Here is a 20,744-nt window from a genome sequence, read left to right as displayed (position 1 = left end):
GACATCATTATTATTCACTAAAAATCCAGATCCCAGCAAAGGTTAACTCGATTATAGTTCCATATGGGACGAAAGTTGATGACAGAGATGTGGTCAGTTTTTTCTTTCAAAACCATAACTGCACTTCAGCCTACTCAAACATTATCTTTTCAATTAAGAGGTCTATAAATATTATAACACATGAAATTATACTGTTCTCCTATAATCCTTCTTTGGGAAACAATTCTAAAATAAAAATAATTTGCAGTTCAATTGAATTGATTTTTACTGTACAGAAACTCATTTTCTTTATCTTACAACTTATGAAGATGGTAAACAATAATAATATGTAACTAGTGCACAACAGCCTGATTATTCTGTACTGATGATGTGAATAGATACAATGAGCAATACTTTTGGTTCTGTAATAAAAAGATAACAGGGACTTCATGAAAGAGAAAAAGGGAAAGTTATTCAACCTGATAAGCATCAGGTGTCGCTTATTGCCAGAGTGTGACAACAGGAGTTATGTTGATCAACTTTATCAGACTTCATTTAACTGGGTTCACAAGCATATTTAGCACCCTACATAGGCTGACAGTTAAAGTTAAGCAAAAACAATGAGTGTAGTCAAATAAAAAAATAAAATAAAATGCTAATCATTTGTTTCTGTTTACATAGGACCACCTGCTGACAGCCATTAAACTGTCAACTTAAAAAATTTATCACTCAAGAAGGAATCATTCAATAGCAGGAAATAACAGGAAGTCACTGGTAAATGACCACGACAAAACTTCTTAGCGTAAATACCTACATTATGCACCTGTGAATTCACAAATGAGCAATTGACAGGTAAACTTGACAGGTAAAATTGTAAAGTTAAACAGTTAGGTGAAATAACTATAACATACATAATAAAAAGGACCACACATTATTGGAAATGGGTTAAAATGTAGAAAATTGTTTGCTCTAACTGTTAACTAGACGGGTAAATCTTGCAAACGGACAGGTAATAATTACTTGTTACCCAGCTGAATGGATGGGCAGTCATTTGTCAGATCTGGCCTCCATGGCACAGAGGCTGTGAATGTGGATTACAGTGGTGAAATATGGCCAAAGAAGCTACAATGAACTCTCCACATCACTGAAGTAACATAAAAAAACTAACATTTTATCTCTGTAATACACACCTTTGTTTCTAAGCTTTGTATGCAATTACTCAGCCACATCTATTTCAATGAATCTCTCTATAAACATTCTTATATCCAACTACTGAAAAAAACGTATTATACTTCAGCAGCTTCAATACCAAAGGGATAAATGCTTTGAGATCCGCAAGCAAAGGGTAGGCACCACCTGTGTTTGTCACTGTTATTACATAATTTGATACAAATATGAATCTATTCTTAGCTTATGTATTCTTCAAATACAAACTGAGAGAACACAAATGAGAATTCGAAGAAACAATTAAAAAATAGTAATAAATAATTATTCCAAAGAACATTGTATATGCTTCCCACTTCAATTGTATCATCCATTCTCAACAAATGGTTTCCATGCCTTGATCCAATATATATATATATATATATATATATATATTGGATCAAGGCATGGATATTCTTAATGTGTATGTTTGTATCAAAACAGTCAAGAACATTTCAAGATTTTATTTTTATTTTTATGATGACTGATAAAGAAACAAAAGTGCTGATACAGCTCTAGCATTTAAAACATAATAGCACAGCAAACTGTTTACTAGTGTATCTCCACTCTGCTAAGGGTCTATAAAAAAGGGTAATATGTTAAAACACACTCTTAATGTTGAGCTCACTGTGTTTTCTGCTTCTCATTTCTTTAATTTCTGTTCTTCCCCCCAAGGCACCTCTATAAAATATACCATTTCACCATCATTTACACTCATCAGTGGCATAGGCTGTTCACTGCTCAAATCAATCATACGATATTAAACTAAATTTGATTTTAAGTAGAAGCATCTTTCAAACACTACACTGGGCCTATATACTTAAAAAAGTACCCTGCAACTAATATCATTTAATACATGAAGCCATAGAAAAATAAAATAAAATAAACATCTACCACGATGCACTGATGGCCTGGATACTATAGAAAATGAAGACTGCACTGAGGCTGAGAGAGACAGAGGTTTATGCACACACTGATTGACTGACTGACTGGACACTACAGTGTGTTAACACTGCACTGAATTTAAAAAAGAGACAGAAAGAGAGGTTGATACATGAACTACCTGTCTGGACACCTTGGTATGCTTATTCTGCACTAAGCCAGATACCGAGAGGAATAAGATTGGGGGGTTACACACTCTGACTGATTGGACCTTGCGTTACATTAACAGTGGTCTGAGTTAGAGACAGGAAGGGGTTAATACACACACTTATTGACAAATAATATATGAGATCTATAATACAATACGCCTTACAGGGTGCCATTATCTAGTTTCTATCACTTAATGGGAACCATTAACTACTACCTAGCAAGTGTAGGCCTAAGTGTTGTGGTTCCTCTGTACCACAAGTTCACATACTGTGGTTTGAGGGGCATTTGCTTTCCATTAATATCTGACAGATGATCCTTGAAACATGCACAGATTTAATTAATTCTTCCTATTTATTTCTTAGTAGACAGATCATATTTCATTTTACTCCACTGTTACTGTTTATTCATATTGATTTTTTAACACATAAATACCAAATTCATTAACGTTGTGCAGATTTATAAATGCATAATTAAATAACAAATAAAGGTTCATTTCACTTTGTCATTTGAGAGTTACCTGGTACTTTATTGACCCTTGATATAATTACATAAGCTCCTTTTGCCACTGTTGAGTTTTAAAATGCATACTGCATATTTAGTATATTTGCACTAAAACAGAAGTCTAAATATAGAGAGGCAGTACATTTTTCATCTTTAATATTTATGCTATGGATTAAGCTTTTAGTCCATGTAAAAATCATCAAAGGTTGGAATAAATTGCTTAACTTTGTACAAATGAGATGCTATGATAGTGCAGGACTTTTCTATTTCTTCAATTTATCAAAAGACAGATATATTCGGAAGCTTAACATTGATCCTCTAATTAACAGCAATTTATTCCCACCTCGTGAGTAGATGTTAGATTCAGTCCAAGAAACAATGCGTGCATTGAGAACGATGGTACTTGAAGCACAATAAGTAAATGCCTGTGTTTTGTTCATATTTTGTGATGCTTTAGCTGTCCTGCTGCCATTACACATACTTTAACATAAACGATTCAAAGGTCTATTCAATCAGATAATTATTATTATTAATATTTATTTCATAGCAGATGTCCTTTTCCCAGGGCATAATACAGTATTCACAAGAAACATTTCAACTTATTACAGTATATGCAGTAAAACAATAATTTACAAAATACATTAAGCTTTCATCCTAGTACAATGAGCTAACAAGTGCAGACATAATAATAATTAAGTCCTAGGTAGGTGCTAAAGAGAGGGGGGCATAGGAGAAGTTGCAGTAAAACAATACAAGAGCTAACAATACATAAGTAGACAGGAGCATAAGGAGGCACAGTTTAATAAGAAAGTGCATTAGAACAACAGTGCTGAATAATAATCAATGAAAAGTTGAGTAGTTCTCATCAGGAAAACAAACAGGCCCCTTGCTGTTTTACTAAATGGTAGCTTACTCTCTTTGTGATTTTGTACTTATTAATCTTAATGTCTCCTGTCTGTTGGGAACACTGCAATTATCAAACATGACTATTTCTAGGAATGACTGCAAACCCTGAGGTGAAATTAAACCATTTGTGCATTTAAACTGTGGAGCATAACCTGGCGTAAGAAAATGCACTGCATACACCCCATCAGCAACACGGATAGTAAACAGGCTGCTTAAACCAAGCTGTCTTACGAATGTGGACATTACAGTGAGGCTACTAGTACTTGCACTTGGTGTTTTTCAGTTGGACAAATGGTGGTACTCACTGGTGAAGTGGTAGCCAGCATGGGGCAGGTTGTAGGAGGCATCTTCTACTTTTTGTTTTGTCCCAGCCCTTAATCAATTTACAGACTAATTTGTAGTCAAAAAGAACACGTCAACTCTGTTCTACTAATCCATGCCACTGTTACAAATACAGATGACAAATATCTTACACTGCGTTTTACATTTAGGTCTACATATATTAATACTGAAACAAATTCCAGTTTACCCCTTTCTATGTGGCCAACGTTCCTCTCCAATGGAGATACCTTCAAGACTTAATTTAATTGAGCCCCTTATCACACATCATGCTTCTGAAGAATTTGAACGTACGAAGGTTACGAACACACACACACACACACACACACACACACACACACACACACACACACACACACACACACACACACACACACACACACACACACACACACTTCCTTTTGTTTGGTCTGCAGACTGGCATGCTTATCAATTCGAAAAGAGCAAATGCATGTCTTAACTCGGGCTAGCCAGTATTTAGAAACTGTCAAATGGAAAAATTGCACCCTTGAACTGAAGGGCTTGCAAATTTTAAAGAAGCAGGAGCAAAGGATACAAGAATGACAACTCGTTTCAGTTTCTTGAGATTGATCCTGCAGTAGACTTTCCACTCTAAAAACTAACTGATACAAACAAGACATACAGAAGGTTGTTCTCTCACCTACAAAGTCCTTTCAAGTAAATAAAATAGCAGATGAAATAAAGTTCCCTAAGAGAGCCCAACGAAATACTCTGATATGTGGTGGAGATAGATTTCTAAGAATCATTAGCATTTCAATAACTATTACTTGTCACTGAAATGTCTCAGGTTTCAGTGTAATACAATGTATATTTGTATATTAAACAATGCTAACAGGATAACAGGAAATGTAACATATCATAATATTATTTTAACTGTCTGAAAATGAAAACAATCATGATTTTACAAAACCTGTATAGATATAGACCAGTGAAAATAAACAAACTAAAGCTAAAACAAGAAATTGCTACTATATATAATATTGCTAGTTTATAGATATGATTTATAACATCCATAACCAATAATTGTGGATCTTTCTTAAGTGTACTGTATGGAATTTAAAACTGATCATATCAAGTAATAAAATCTGGTGTTATTTGTAAGGATAGGAGCTATTAGATAGGCTATTTGTTTTACTTAATATTGTTATTGATTTGACATTTATATGACATTGACAACAGCAGTGGGAACAGTGCTCCTAATTAGAACACTTAATATTAAGTAATATATATACATCTTACTCATCATGTTAATATAAACATAAATAGATACAAGTCAATACAATTATAGCAGGAGTTGTTTAGCTAAAGAAACAGTATTTAACTGGGAACTCTCATTCCTTTAATTTATTCCATTACGCTTAATTTTCAATCATGAGTGACACTTATTAATATACAGCATTGTTCAAGATAGAAGTCAACAAATAACAGTTCCATAGTAATGCAAATACATATAGTAAGCAATACGCAGTACACTAAACATAGGTGAAAACGCATAGTAATTATAAGAGAATGAACTGTTCAGGAACATTAACTGATAGTGAAAACCTATTATTATTATTTCCTGAAACCCCTAAAAAAATCATGTGACCATCATGAAGGATTAGAACGGCAAAGGATGGCATGAGCCAAATACATACAGGATAGTAATCGTGAGAATTATGCATGTAAATACACTGCTTTATATGCATGACTGGCAAAGGTGCTAATTAAATAATTGGTATTCAAGGCTATGCTCACTCATTGTTTAGTGACACGCATACCAAGCGATGTATGCCAGCAGACATTTTAAGTCTACCCCTTCATTCACCAGAGCCATAAAATGGTGGCACCATGATATAAATGCTACTTCTGTAAGCAAAACATTACAGTATTCTTCCCTGATGTCTTAACCATGTTGCAGAGAAAGTCTAGCTTTCTAATGAATTTTTAATTTCTCCTTTCTAATAAGGATATTAAGAGTTACCGCTGATGCATATGAAATATATGCATGAGTAATTTCTCATTGAATTTGCATAAAATGGCAAAATGCTAATGCAACAAATGAAGCTTACTGTACATGCTACAATAAATATGCCCTTGCAAATTGTCTGCCATCCGTCGCTTGTACATCATTTAATTGTGAGGTCTGAAAAACAATCAGATCCTTAAACAAGGATGTGTTCTATTAATTAAAAATAGAGATTAAAAAATGTATTTCAACATCTGTATTTAATGATGTGCTCTGTTAGGAGGTGCATGCATTTTGTTCTGCACAGTGCTTCAGAAATATACACCCAATAGGAACAGATTAAAATTAGGTATTTTTTTGAAATTTCAAATTTAGGTTTCAAGTGATTTATATGAAGTATCTGGCTCAGATTTAATTGCTATTGTTTACTTTTTACTCCTTCTCTCTCCCCCTCTCTCTCTCTCTCTCTTTCTCTCTCTGCATATAATGATATATATATATATATATATATATATATATATATGTGTGTGTGTTTAATATTAATGTCCAGGTGCCACAATTTAAAAGATACTTTCCTCTTTTGACTTTCTTCTTTTGATTGAATTTGGGAACCAAAGTGTGGTTAGTATGCTTTTATATTTGAGGAATATTCACTCTATATGTGTTCTGTATAGTGTTTTGGCTTTGACATTTAGGCTATATTTTCAGCTATAGAAGAAACATATAACAAAACTTTCTCTTTTTAAGTACTATGAAACATTATATATATAGACACACACAAACACACAGACGCATGCATGTTTAGGTCAGTTAAGTAATAAGCATATGGCCTACACTTACAGTTATTTTGAATTAGCCTTAATAAATAATTCAGTGCTGTGCAATGTATTATTTAGATGCTTTCCTCTTAAGGATTTGAGGAATATTTCAAATGCAATTATAGTAATTTATTTATCAAAGGAACATTTACATAATCAAAATCCAGCAGACCGAACAGAAATCAAAAAGACATTTGTAAAAGTGGATCTACTTTTTAAATATATTGCTAATGTAAAATAAATATATACATTTTAAAACAAATACAGTGCACTAATATACAAATAATTCAACTTGCATTCATTGCATTTTTACACATTTAAGTTTACAAAGGGTGTTTGTGGTATAATGTTTGAAATGTCAAAGTAAAATTACAAGAAAAATACATATTTTTTAACCTATCAATGAGCTACTAATAGAAAATAAAAGATCCTAGGTGATTCGTTCTTAGTGTCTGTACTTTGTATGAAACTCCATATATATATAGATGTATACAGTACTGTGCAAAAGTTTTAGGCAGGTGTGAAAAAATGCTGTAAAGTAAGAATGCTTTCAAAAATAGACATGTTAATAGATTATATTTATCAATTAACTAAATGCAAAGTGAGTGAACAGAAAAAAAATCTACATGAAATCCATATTTGGTGTGACCACCCTTTGCCTTAAAAACAGCATCAATTCTTCTAGGTACACTTGCACACAGTTTTTGAAGGAACTCGCCAGGTAGGCTGGCCCAAACATCTTGGAGAACTAACCACAGCTCTTCATGTAATCCCAGACAGACTCGATGATGTTGAGATCAGGGCTCTGTGGGGGCCATACCATCACTTCCAGGACTCCTTGTTCTTCTTTACGCTGAAGATAGTTCTTAATGACCGTCGCTGTATGTTTGGGGTCGTTGTCATGCTGCAGAATACCTTTGGGGCCAATCAGATGCCTCCCTGATGGTATTGCATGATGGAAAAGTATCTGCCTGTACTTCTCAGCATTGAGGACACCATTCATTCTGACCAAATCCCCAACTCCATTTGCAGAAATGCAGCCCCAAACTTGCAAGGAACCTCCACCATGCTTCACAGTTGCCTGCAGACTCTCATTTGTGTACCGCTCTCCAGCACTTCGGCGAACAAACTGCCTTCTGCTACAGCCAAATATTTCAAATTTTGACTCATCAGTCCAGAGCACCTGCTGCCATTTCCTGTGTTTTCGTGCATAGTTGAGTTGCTTGGCCTTGTTGCCACGTCAGAGGTATGGCTTTTTGGCTGCAAGTCTTCCATGAAGGCCACTTCTGACCAGATGTCTCCGGACAGTAGATGGGTGTACCAGGGTCCAACTGTTTCTGCGAATTCTGAGCTGATGTCACTGCTGGACATCTTCTGATTGCGAAGGGAAGTAAGCATGATGTGTCTTTCATCAGCTGCAGTAAGCTTCCTTGGCCAACCACTGTGTCTACGGTCCTCAACGTTGCCCGTTTCTTTGTGCTTCTTCACAAGAGCTTGGACAGCACATCTGGAAACCCCTGTCTGCCTTGAAATTTCTGCCTGGGAGGGACCTTGCTGATGCAGTATAACTACCTTGTGTCTTGTTGCTGTGCTCAGTCTTGCCATGGTGTATGACTTTTGACAGTAAACTGTCTTCAGCAACCTCACCTTGTTAGCTGAGTTTGGCTGTTCCTCACCCAGTTTTATTCCTCATACAAAACTGTTTCTGTTTCAGTTAATGATTGTGTTTCAACCTACATATTGAATTGATGATCATTAGCACCTGTTTGGTATAATTGTTTAATCATCAGAATTTATGCTGTTTTGAAGACAAAGGGTGTTCATTCCAAATATGGATTTAGATTTTCCTTCTGTTCACTCACTTTGCATTTTGTTAATTGATAAATATAATCTATTAACATGTCTATTTTTTAAAGCATTATTACATTACAGCGTTTTTTACACCTGCCTAAAACCTTTGCATATATATATATATATATCCCACTTTACACTGAGCTGTACTAGGCAATTATTTAAATGTAAAAGTATACAATTTAACTAAATAAAGCATAGGATGAATGAAGAGAGTAAATAAAATTACATATTTTGTGAAATAAATCAAAATAAAGAAAAACATGTTACAAAAGGAAATAATTACAAAATGAATGCTGAAAAACTGTTTTAAGTAATTTTGTCACTTACAGAATGAAAATCGAAATGTTCATATTAGCTCACAGTATGCATGTTATAGGATACATCGAGGTGTATACTATATTCCATCTATATATAAAACACATGCATTTCAAGTGTGAAAAAAAGACCAACTAGATTACATCTTTAAAAAGTATTTTAAACCCAATGTGCTACGTTTGTTAAAGTATAAATTCCATTGCCAATATTTGCCTTATAAATGTAATGTATTTACTGGTCGTTCCATATATTTCACTATAAGGTTGGATTAAAACATTTTTTTTTATTAAAACATCAGTATGTGATAATTAAGAAAATACCACCACTATATCTTGTAATAGCTGATAAATTATTAATGAAAAGTACTCATAATACTACGGTTGTATTCAAAATTGCTGACAAAGATTTCACTCCACCACTGTCTTTATCTGTAACAATAGGCTACTTACACCGGTTAATCTTTTTTTTCTAACAATCTTATTGTTTTGTTATGAAAACAATGTAAATTTGCAATAGCAATAGACAACTGAATTCAAATAATCTGGAACTTTGCTAAAATTTACCAATACATACAAAATAATAAATGGGGCAGTGAAACTGTAGGCTAGAGCCAAGCTGTGAAACTTTATATATTTTAAAGAATATCAACGCTCTACAACTGTGAGCATTTACAGTAGTTCAGTACCGGCTGAACAACATACATACACATACTCTCACATGGGGTCAACCTTGGCTCCCAAGGTTGTACTTCTTCAAGAGCTGGCTGTATCGATAAAGCATCAATATCCAGTCAATGTGCACACAATCAATCCGGCCCCAGGAAACGAAAGGGTTAATCCCACGGCATCATACAGTGCTCAGCAGGGCACGCGTTAATCCTCCCTGGTATTTACAATACGTTTAAATGTCCATGCATGATTTTATTAAATGATTTAGCAATGAGTTTAAGGATTATTTCTACATGTGCTATTTTTAATTAAAATACACACAAATTAAAAACAAAAGAGTAAGCAGTATTTATGATTAGGCCATTAATAATATGAATCGTAATGCGAGCTATACTGGGATGATGTTCCGTGTGTTAGAAACACGTGCTGTCATGTTGATTATTGACAGTACTCTTTTAAGATAAGGTACAGTGATGCAGTGTCAATCGATTCTTTCAGTTATTTTCTAAAAGTTTACAGCTTTGGATGTGCATGACATACATCAGATTTGTGTCTACCGTTATTTTGAAGTAATGCAAACTAATAATACAGTGTATTCACATTTAGCAAGCGCAGTACAGCTGGTACATTACACTGTCTTTATTCATTCTTAAATGTAGACTATTTGCATTTGCGATCCCAGTGTTTGTGAGGCAGCTAGTTTATCCTACCTGTCTTTTGATAACAATGCACTTCCATTACATTTCACCCAGTTGCAAAACTTGGTAGAAGTTTGTTGAGACAAACAGCTGACACACATGCCGCAATATGAGGCTCCAGCGCGCGGCGAGCCGACCCGCAGCCGCGCGACGCCCCCCCGAGCTCACCTCCTGTTTCCAAGGAAACACCAATCACCGGAGGAGCTCGGTGCGCGCGGTGGGCGTAGAGATTCGCATCAAGTTGTGCTTGTTTAACAATCGCAGCGGCTTCAAATAGCTGCACAGGCACATTGCGGCTTTGTAATTGCGCTTTTTCTGCATTTATCATGATTCCATGTCTTCATAGAACACACAGACATATATGTTCGGACATATATATATATATATATATATATATATATATATATATGTCCATGTACATGTATAACAGAACAAACATGCACAATATATTACTGCTCCCTATGCAGAATATAGTGGTCCAACCTGTAACCTGTTATGGGCTATTGCTGTGGATCAGAGCTAGCAGTGTTTCAGCATGTAGGCCTACTGAAACTTGGTTAGCATATTGCGTGCAAGATCTTCTGTAAGATTGCAGACACTGTGTGGTTCCCAGATTGTGGGGAATACTGAGCAAAGGTGGAATACCTTGTGACATACCACAGTGGTACCCAGACAAGGCACACCAGGAATGACGACATGGTGAACAATCAAATGTCTTGGTAAGTCAAACCAGATGTCTGACCTAAAAGCCATTACTCATAAGATCAAGGACTGCAAAGCTGTGTCTATAAGTGTGACTGCAGTATTTTTGCACATGGATATCATGGCAGGGCATCTGCCTACAAGCCAACAATCACAGTGTTTGCCTTCTAAAGGGACAGTCTGAAAGCTGCAGTGGCCTGAAAAATGCTGCTATACAAAGTGCATTGTCCCAGCTGTTCAGTGTGGAGGTGGCAGTCTGGATTAGGTGCCAGTACGTATTGTTGACATTTTTTATAACTGCACTACCAGCATCGAGCAATTATATAGTGAGCATCATGTGCATCTTCAAACACAACAATGTACCACCATATTACAAAACAGGGAGTGTATAGTGTTCAAATTTAATAGTGTTAAGAGTTCAAACCCAAAGAAGAGAAGAGGGCTAGACTTGAACCACAGATCCCAACTTCCTTAACTTCCTTAACTACAAACTGTGTACACTGCTCCTTGGATCATCTATGAAAAAATGGTGGAAAGTGTCCCTTCCATAACTGTGACAGTGAATGAGGCCAAGAGTAAACAGCTGTCTATTGCCCAATACTTAATAACTGGTAACTGCAAATGCACAGATAACTGAACTAACAATTGGCATAAATAATCAAGAACATGATCTTCACTAACATATTGAAGACATCCATAAAATGTAATGGACTCTGCAGGATTGGGATTGGGGATCCCTGGTATATTACACACAGATACACTCAAAGTAAACTATATGTAACCCATTAGCTTGTGTAAAAACCTAAGATTACAGACACAGAAAATGTGGCAGCTATAAAACATGTGTTCAAGACAAGAAGAAGAAAGCTTTGAAAGTCCAACAATAATTACGTTCTAAATTGGAGCTCAAAAATCTTTGTTCGAGCAAGGAATTCATTACAAACACTCTGAATGGGCACTAAACCAGAACATTTGGTCAAAAGAGCAATGGGGAAGAAGTGTGAGAGAGAAATTAAACATTTCAGCTTTTATACTAAGATGTGAGAATCCAAACAGAAGCTTGTGAACATGTTGTCTTGTTTAAAAGACTTAGGTTGTAACGTGAAACTTTTGATTTATTTCTGATGCACAAAAGGAGATATAGTCAAACTGAAGGTTCATTTGTAAAAAAACAAACAAACAAAAAGCAATAGAATTAAATTCTTCAACCTCATATAATACCTGGGAGGCATCTTGTGGATAAGGGGTTTCTTTCATTGTGACCCTTTTAACACGCAGACAGACCACATCTAAATGACTTAAGTCAGAAAGAACAAGAGTTTGAAACTTGATCCACTGGTTTCCACAGTCAATTGACCTTCACCTTACTGAAACCTAGGATGAGCCTACTACCAGCATACATATACACTATGATTATGACAGAATAGGCAAAAATGGACAGTGGTATTCTGCTTAAGTGTGATTGAATGTGAAAATGTGATGGGCACATTTTCATTTATATCAATAGTTTATTCTGTTTCATTTTTTTCCCTTCTTTGGCTTTAATTAAATCAAACATTTCCAGCTGCTATTAAGGATAGTACTTTAAATTTGTGACTGGCAGAGGCTGAAGTTCAAATTTAATCCAGGGTTATATTGGAATAATAATTAGCTGTAAAATGTTCAGGTCTTCCTTACACATACATACATAGATGCATGCCTGCATACACACAGAATAGTCACAAAAAGCCCTCATGTGCTCAGAGTTAACATCCTGGTGACTCGCCAGGCCATATCAGAGTGGGAATGCCCTGTATCCTATAGACTAGCACTGTTAATCCCATGTACAACAATATGGAAATTGATATTTACCCCAGTCATACTTTGGCAATTTTACCCTTCTCATAGAATAATGTAGTTTACAGATTTTGGCACCTACTAATTGATATCTAACCTTTATGCATATGTTTGTATATATATATATATATATATATAGAGAGAGAGAGAGAGAGAGAGAGAGAGAGAGAGAGAGGATTGCTTATCTTTTCCACACAGGTGTTAACACAATTGTTGCTTTAAATAAGACAAAAAGTCTATCTATTAATATCACTTATACTTTTCAAGTGCTATACATACATGTATAGGTTATAGATACATATACATTTATATTTCAACATCACACATACTTAAGCAAATATAGGGAATCATTTCTGATTGTCATTTATATTTACTTTGTACAACTAAAGTGAAATTCAATGCAACAGTAAAAAATGAATGCATATTTTATCAATCTGTTTACCACATCTCAAAAGCACACCTAAAATCACAGCAGTTCAAACATCCTTGTTTAATCCTCCATGATTAGGCCTTTCAGTTTGGACTAAAATCTTGAAGAAAATGTCAGAATCAAAGTCAGTATTTGGAGGATTCTGGTAAACATGTCTTTCCCAAAGTTCTTTTGGTGTATCAAACACCTCTACTAGGAAAGTGCTGTCTATCAAAATAATCCCCTTAAATTGCCAGGGATCATTTAATTTATTATGATCCATCACTGCATTGATATGATAGCTGGCCGGCAGGGAAGGAGTGTTATTCTACAGCCCCCTTTCAGAAATGTTAAGGGCATTTTTTGTGGGATATGTGACCAGACTAAATTGCTACATGTCTTGCTTAGAAGTACAGATTTAAGTACAACTGGATATGTTCTGACATGGTAATTCTTGTTAACCAAAACATATCTATTTCTAGTCAGAGGTATACCCATTATTTTTACTGTGTTTAAAATCAGGATTTTGCATTCTTTCATGCCATTAAATCCAATGATTTTACTAAATACAATTTATCAACTGTGTTATACATTACTGATGCCTTGCCATTTGACAATGGGCTACAACATGGAGTTGTAGATTTATCATAGCAGTTTTAAATTTGTACTGCATATATATATATATATATATATATATATATATATATATATATATATATATATACACACATATGTATACACACAAAGAAAAGAGAGAGTACTGTTCTTGAAAAGACACGTGTTCTATCTTAGCAAATAGAATCTGCAAAATGTGATGGGTCTGCTTGTCACCATGGTTATGTTTATACTGTACCTCTCACGTGATACTGAAGGCTGAGATATGTACAGGCCTATGGGATGAACAACAAACTCCAAGGGACTACGGTATCCAATTGAAAAAAAAACCCATCAGTTCCATTAAAATATGATTTGCAATACTGAGCTCCATCCTTTAATCCAAGTAATACTTGATCGTTAATTACTTACATCTAATCTCACACAATCACAAAATAGAACCAAGGGATCAATGCTGCAAATACAATGTCATATATTGAGCATAAGAAGGGACTGTATGTACAGTCCCTAAATAGAAACCAAATACATTTCTTAAATCTTTCTTAAATATGCTTCATTTTTTAGAATGGCAAAAATAGTCAATCACTGTCAAAACATACTCGGTGCTTCTAGTATATCATTTTATAATACCATCATGCAACTTGGTACTATTGCTTTCTTGGTGCAGTATTCAGAAATATTAACATAACACTTTGACACTGATACAAGTGTGATTTATCAAAATTACTTCTAATCCAAAAAAAAAAAAAAAAAAATGCAGAGAAATGCCATAATTACCAACCTCTAATATAATACTGTGGAAATAAAAGTAAATTCAGACATATTTTCTATATGTGTTTGATGCTTAGTTTACTGTGTGTGACATGTAATATGTATATATATATATATATATATATACATTATTTAAATATCTATGTACATCATATGTGTGTGTGTGTGTGTGTGTGTGTGTGTGTGTGTGTGTGTCTGTGTGCACTAATTACATATCAATCTATAGCTGTATGTAGCTAGTTCCCTTTTTCAATGCATTACATATACAAAATAAATGCAAGGTAACTGTGCAACTAAGCAACTTAACTAGCATCTCCATCTTTCACTATTCTCAAACAATAATTATTCATATTATTTCAAACAACATAATAAACCACAGGCAGCCCTGGCACATTAATTTCAGTTTAGGGTAGTACTTTTGATTTACAGGGCGTTTCAAATGTATTAAATAATAAAGTAATACATTTTCAACATTTTTAAATAGGCTAATACTACTTCTAACGTTATATATATATATATCCGCAAAAAATAATGTGTAATCATTTTGTTCTACATTTTAAAACGGTCCTTGCGAACTATGAACTCTTCCAACTCTCATCTTGAGTATCAGATAACTTTAATAATAATAATAATAATAATAATAATAATACATAGTTGTGAACCGAATTATATTCCTCTACTTTGGGAAATATAGTGATTGAGATTTGATCGGTTATTTGCAGACTTCAAGTTTTTCTTTACTCTACCCTGACATTTAGTGCAGCTCCAGTTGGGAAAACAATGCGACCATTCATAGCTCTAGACGTAGATTTCAATCGACTTAAGCGGGCACAATGAAACTTGGTCATTCACTGGTTACCCATATTGTGTTCTCAAATTTTCTCTCGGCAAAAGTATAATGACTCGGTATTGTATGGCTGCTTAGACAAGGGCTCAGAACAAGAGACACTAGTTTTGTCTGACGGTGTGAGAAAGTCGGGAAGAGATCTTTTCTTCCAGATGGTGTTAAATTCAGCTGCTTTTTAACATTGGCCTTGCATAGCAATCTGCTGCGCGCCTGCTATAAAGGAGCCCCTCGTTCCCAGTAGTTAACATGCGTACTCACGCAACCTGCAAACTTCACTGGGACCTTTTGTCAAAACCGCGGCGTATTTGTTTTCTGAAGACAATTAACTTCTCCTATGTATTGTAACGTTCTAATTATAACCTGATTTAGATTAAAAGTCCCATAGGTTTATTCCTCTGCACATTTATCTTTAAATAATAATAATAGACTAATAATAATAATAGAATGCATAGGGCATAACAAATATAACATATAGGCGCTTATGTATGCATCCTACTAGACATAAAAAATATTTTAAAAAATGACAATACGCAGTACGTTTTATTCAACTCTTTAATCTGCCCATAAATAAGAGGATGCATTGAGGGAGTCTGTTGCTAAAACAAACAAAACAACCAAACAAAACAGGATTTGACAATTAAGCAGAAAGCTATTCACTGTGGCTGGATAAAGAACCGTAAAATAGAAAGACTGATTCAGGCTGAACAATAAGTTCATTTGACTTTATTGAGTGGGTGCGGATAAACAATGAATTCCCCTGTCGTTTGCAAAAACTAACATCTTATTACTTTAATTGAACCTGCTTGAAAAAAGAAAGGACTCTGACTTTGTAATGTTAATGTTGATTGTGGCACACAATAGACTATCGTGCAGCAGTCACCGTTTTTATAGCACCCCTGTATAACGCATCGAGCAGGAGGTCTACAACACTTTACAATTCAAAGGTTGTTTGTACCAAACACAGCTCCCGTGCAAACAACCCAGCGTCCTTCCCACCAGTGGTCATTACAGTGCTTAAGGTCTGCCACGTGTTTCCCTGTCAAAAGGCAATGCCAAACAGCTTTCATACAGATAGATACACATCTTATCTGTAGGTGAAATACACATCCTGCAAAATTAATTGCTAAGCCAGTAGCTAAGCAACATTAGGCTCTGTATTTATTTTTTACGATTTCATAAAAACTTAATACATGTATTATTTTTAGTATTATTGTTGTCATTACGTTACTTACACAATATCTAAAATAAATAATACAATATTATATACCTTTAGATATGCTTCCAAGTTCAAATAGAATCTAACCTCTCTGTACATACGAAAAATGTATTAAATGTTTAAACAATTCTTATATATATAGTCTCTTTATATTATTTTTAAAATGTGCCATAATTATAATAAAATGTAAACAAACAAACAAACAAAAAACAGCTGTAGCTCACTTAGTGTCAGTTTCACAATTAACGTTACAAAATGAAAACTGTTGCCACACCACATTTGGGACCACGGCTGCTGTGGGTGGGAAACGTCTCCACCTTCTTCAGTGATGCAGATGAGCCTGGTGCACTTGATGTTTTTTCATGACCTAGGCCAGCCCCCCCAGCCCCCAGCCCCCACTCTGACAGGGCTGTCTGTCATATTCGGGCTGGGCATGGCTTTGCCACTTGCCCTCGAGCGTGGGAATGGGAGCGTCCAGTCGTTCACATCTCCTGCACTCCGTTTAACTGAATCAATTAAGCAAGGCAGACCCCACAGCTCCCCCACCCCCCTTTCCATTTTTGTCAGGTCTATATACGTCCTAATTATTTCAGTTTGGGATGCCAATGCCGTTTCCTGGATATAGCCGATCATGCCTGAACAAAAAAAAAAAAAAAGAGAGAGAGAGAGGGAGGCGCGCACGTGGGTTCTCGGTAAATGTCACTTCCATTTCCAGAGCGCGCTGAGTAAGACACACAGCATCCTCATCACTGTGACAAGGGGAGGCGAGCTCGTCTCCATCATGTCTCCCTGCTTCACTAGCTTCCTCAAGGAAACCCTATTGGAAGAAGGAAGCATCTGTTCTTGAATTTTAAATAGAGATGAACAAATTAGCCATTACTATCCCCCCCCCCCCACCGCCTATTCAAACATTTGGAAACTTTAAGAGGCATCTAACTGTTTGTGAAGTTTTGGGAAGACTATATCTCTCTCTTGCTCTTGCTCTTTCGCTCTCTCTCTCTCTCTCTGTAGGCCTATATATACATATATATAGTATATATATATATATAGTCTATATATACACATGTATGATAATGACCTTTACCCCAAGTAACACTCAAGGTGTTGCAATATGGCTATATATATATATATATATATATGGCCAACATTCTTGACATGACTGTATTAATGATAATGTAGTATACTTTTCAAATAACTTTCATACTTGAAAACAAAAACATCTCAGTGACATGTGCTTAAATTTGCTTTAAAAAATCCAACTGTCAGTGAAAATCGCATAAATCTTGTTTTACCAGTTAACGTTGCAAGATGCTATTTGTAACCCAGAAGACACCCAAACTTTATTTTCTTTGAAATACGGGGCATATATTTTGTTTTTCTTGATCATGTTATTTTAACATCCTTCATGCGTCCACGACGATCCTGGAAGCAGTTTTTACTTTCGGTTATCTAGCTTTATGAAGACCAACACACTCATACAGCTAGATAACCAAAGATAACAACCCACTTCCCATCCTTTAACAGTAGCCTATTCCACGAAAAAGTTCTCTATTTTTGCCGCAATGATTTTCTGTTGTCCTTTTTCCCCGCAAACACTGAATTTCTCTCCTTGTCCTTAATCTTCTTAAGTTGTTATAGCCCAATTACAAACATTTAATTAAAAAAAAAAATCCATAATGTTGCCCCACCTTTCTTTGGGAACGTTGTCCTTCAAAGTTTATCTCCAACTTTTTTTTTTTTTTTTTTTTGTAATTTGTGCGTTTCCATAAGCTTTTTGCAGCGAGCTGTAGCCAACATCCAGGTGACAATCATCACATAAAACAAACACATTCTTGCAGAGTTGAAGTGGCAAACTGGAGAAGAGTAAGGTGCATCCATCCTTGTACAGGCCTCTATTTGCATTGTAAATTGCTTCATTCTCACAAAAGGCTCCTCTGCCTCTATGAAGACGTTGTGGCATGAGAAATATCCTACGTAGCCGGCCAAGTGCACATAGAGGAAGGGAAAAAAGGAAAAGAAAAAAAATCCCTGCTGCTGAAGAAAGTATGAAGACGATTCAAGAATCACATCGCGATCGCTTCTGATTATGCACAGAAGATATTTTTTACCAAATGGTGGCAGCTTGATTGCACGTAACAAGCGTGTGTTTTGGGAGAGAGAGAGAGAGAGAGAGAGAGAGAGAGAGAGAGAGAGACGGAGAGAGAGAGCGGCTTGGTCTCACAAAGCTGAGAGCAGGGGAGACGAAGATGCCGTCCTGACGGCTCGCCGCTGCCAACGGTCTGAAAGAAGGAGAAAAGGGCCATCATTGAAAGAGGGGGGAGGGATGGGGGGGGCTTGCAGTGCCAAAATCTGGACCAACCCGACGAGGTCAAAGGTCTCGGACCGCGGGAGTATAAGGTAATGATGATGTCATGAGAAAGCTCAAGTACACGTTTATTCATATACACGAGTGATCAGCAAATCTCCTCCACGGCACTGGAAAAATGCCTTTCTGTTTCCCCCTGTACACATGCTATAGACCCAAGGAAGAGTGGGGGAGAGAGAGAGAGAGAGAAAATGAAAAAAGAAAGAGTGCTCCGCGCCCCGAAAACACTGCTTGCCGCCGCCGCTGCTGCTAATGAAGATCGCGCTAATATCCAGACTCCGAGGGCAGATGAAAGCGCGTCGGAGCGGCCGGCGTCCCCGTCTGATTTTCTCGGGTAGCAGCCTGTACTGAGACGCGAGTCACTTAGCTGTTGCATAAACAGGGCCTTGTATCTGGTATTGGAAATCGGGTCTGAATAACGCAGTGAGTCGATGTGTTATTACATTGACAGTTTGCTCTGGTGTTGTTTTGTAATGGCTTCATAGCTCACATTTCAGTCATATCCAGCATCTACAGTGATTTACAGGTGCTCGCAGTGGACTGTCCTGCATGCTGTATGTGCAGATGCAGTATTCCAGAATGCTTCTACGCTCTCTCTCTCTCTCTCTCTCTCTCTCTCTCTCTCTCTCTCTCTCTCTCTCTCCCTCCCTCTCCCTCCCTCTTGCTACAAGGCCAACGTCATATTTCAGGTAGGTTGATTTATTTTTCGGATCTCAATATTTTTGTAAAAGAAAATCATGTAATGTACTGTTTGACTTGTAGACACGGACGACTTTGTTTTTTATTGTTGTTTTTCTTCTTTCATTTACACAGGACTACAAACCTATCCTGGTAACTACAACTTTTATCTATCTATCTAGTTATCTATCCATGTCTATCTGTCAGTCTGTTTGTCTGTCTGTCTATCAATATATCATCAATCTACACACCGTACAATTTCAGTACAGCAGAAATAGTTTTTAAATAACATATTCTGTAACCCACACATTTTGTAAATAAAAATACGAATCATGCCGCATAGCTTACACAAAAGCTTCCCCCCTCCCCTTACTTGTATTTAAAAGCAGTCCAAAAGAGATAGATGACCATACAGATATATAGTTACATATAACATGTTTTCAGGTAAGATTGGTGCTAGTAGAATTAAACTAATTACTAGCACACACACACACACACACACACACACACACTCACACATATGTATGTGTGTGAGTACTCTATAATTATTATTATTAGTAGTAGTAGTATTGATAATAATACTAGTGTTCAAGCAAACACAAATAATTCTGTATAGCAATATGTATCATACAGCGGCTACTTTAAGGTAATGCAATTATATAATTATATAAAAATGTAATTGAGGAATACACCAAGTTAAAACACGACGCGGTTATATTGGAAGATACAGTTTCCGTAAAATACACACATCTCTGGTGTCTGTAGACACACACACCCTGGCACACACACCCGTACATCAATGCACTGAAGATAATATTAAGGTTTGTGACACCATAACATATCACCTCCGAAGCGATAATCTTATCTATAGCATAACTCCTGCATATACAGTACATTGAAGACCGAAAAGTCGTGTGACTACCTCCACCTCATCCCTCTTTTACTGCTGCACAGGAGATGGTG

General features: G+C 36.0%; 1 long non-coding RNA gene across 1 annotated transcript in view; it reads right to left on the bottom strand.

Annotated features, from left to right (window-relative positions):
- LOC136755356 (uncharacterized) overlaps positions 1-20,744 on the bottom strand; it is a 63,386-nt gene that overhangs the window by 38,704 nt on the left and 3,938 nt on the right. The window lies entirely within an intron of this gene.

The sequence above is a fragment of the Amia ocellicauda genome, chromosome 8 (genome assembly GCF_036373705.1).
Source record: "Amia ocellicauda isolate fAmiCal2 chromosome 8, fAmiCal2.hap1, whole genome shotgun sequence".
Lineage (NCBI taxonomy): Eukaryota > Metazoa > Chordata > Actinopteri > Amiiformes > Amiidae > Amia > Amia ocellicauda.
The sequence above is the reverse complement of the archived record's forward strand: the minus strand, read 5'-3'. Positions and strand labels throughout refer to the sequence as shown.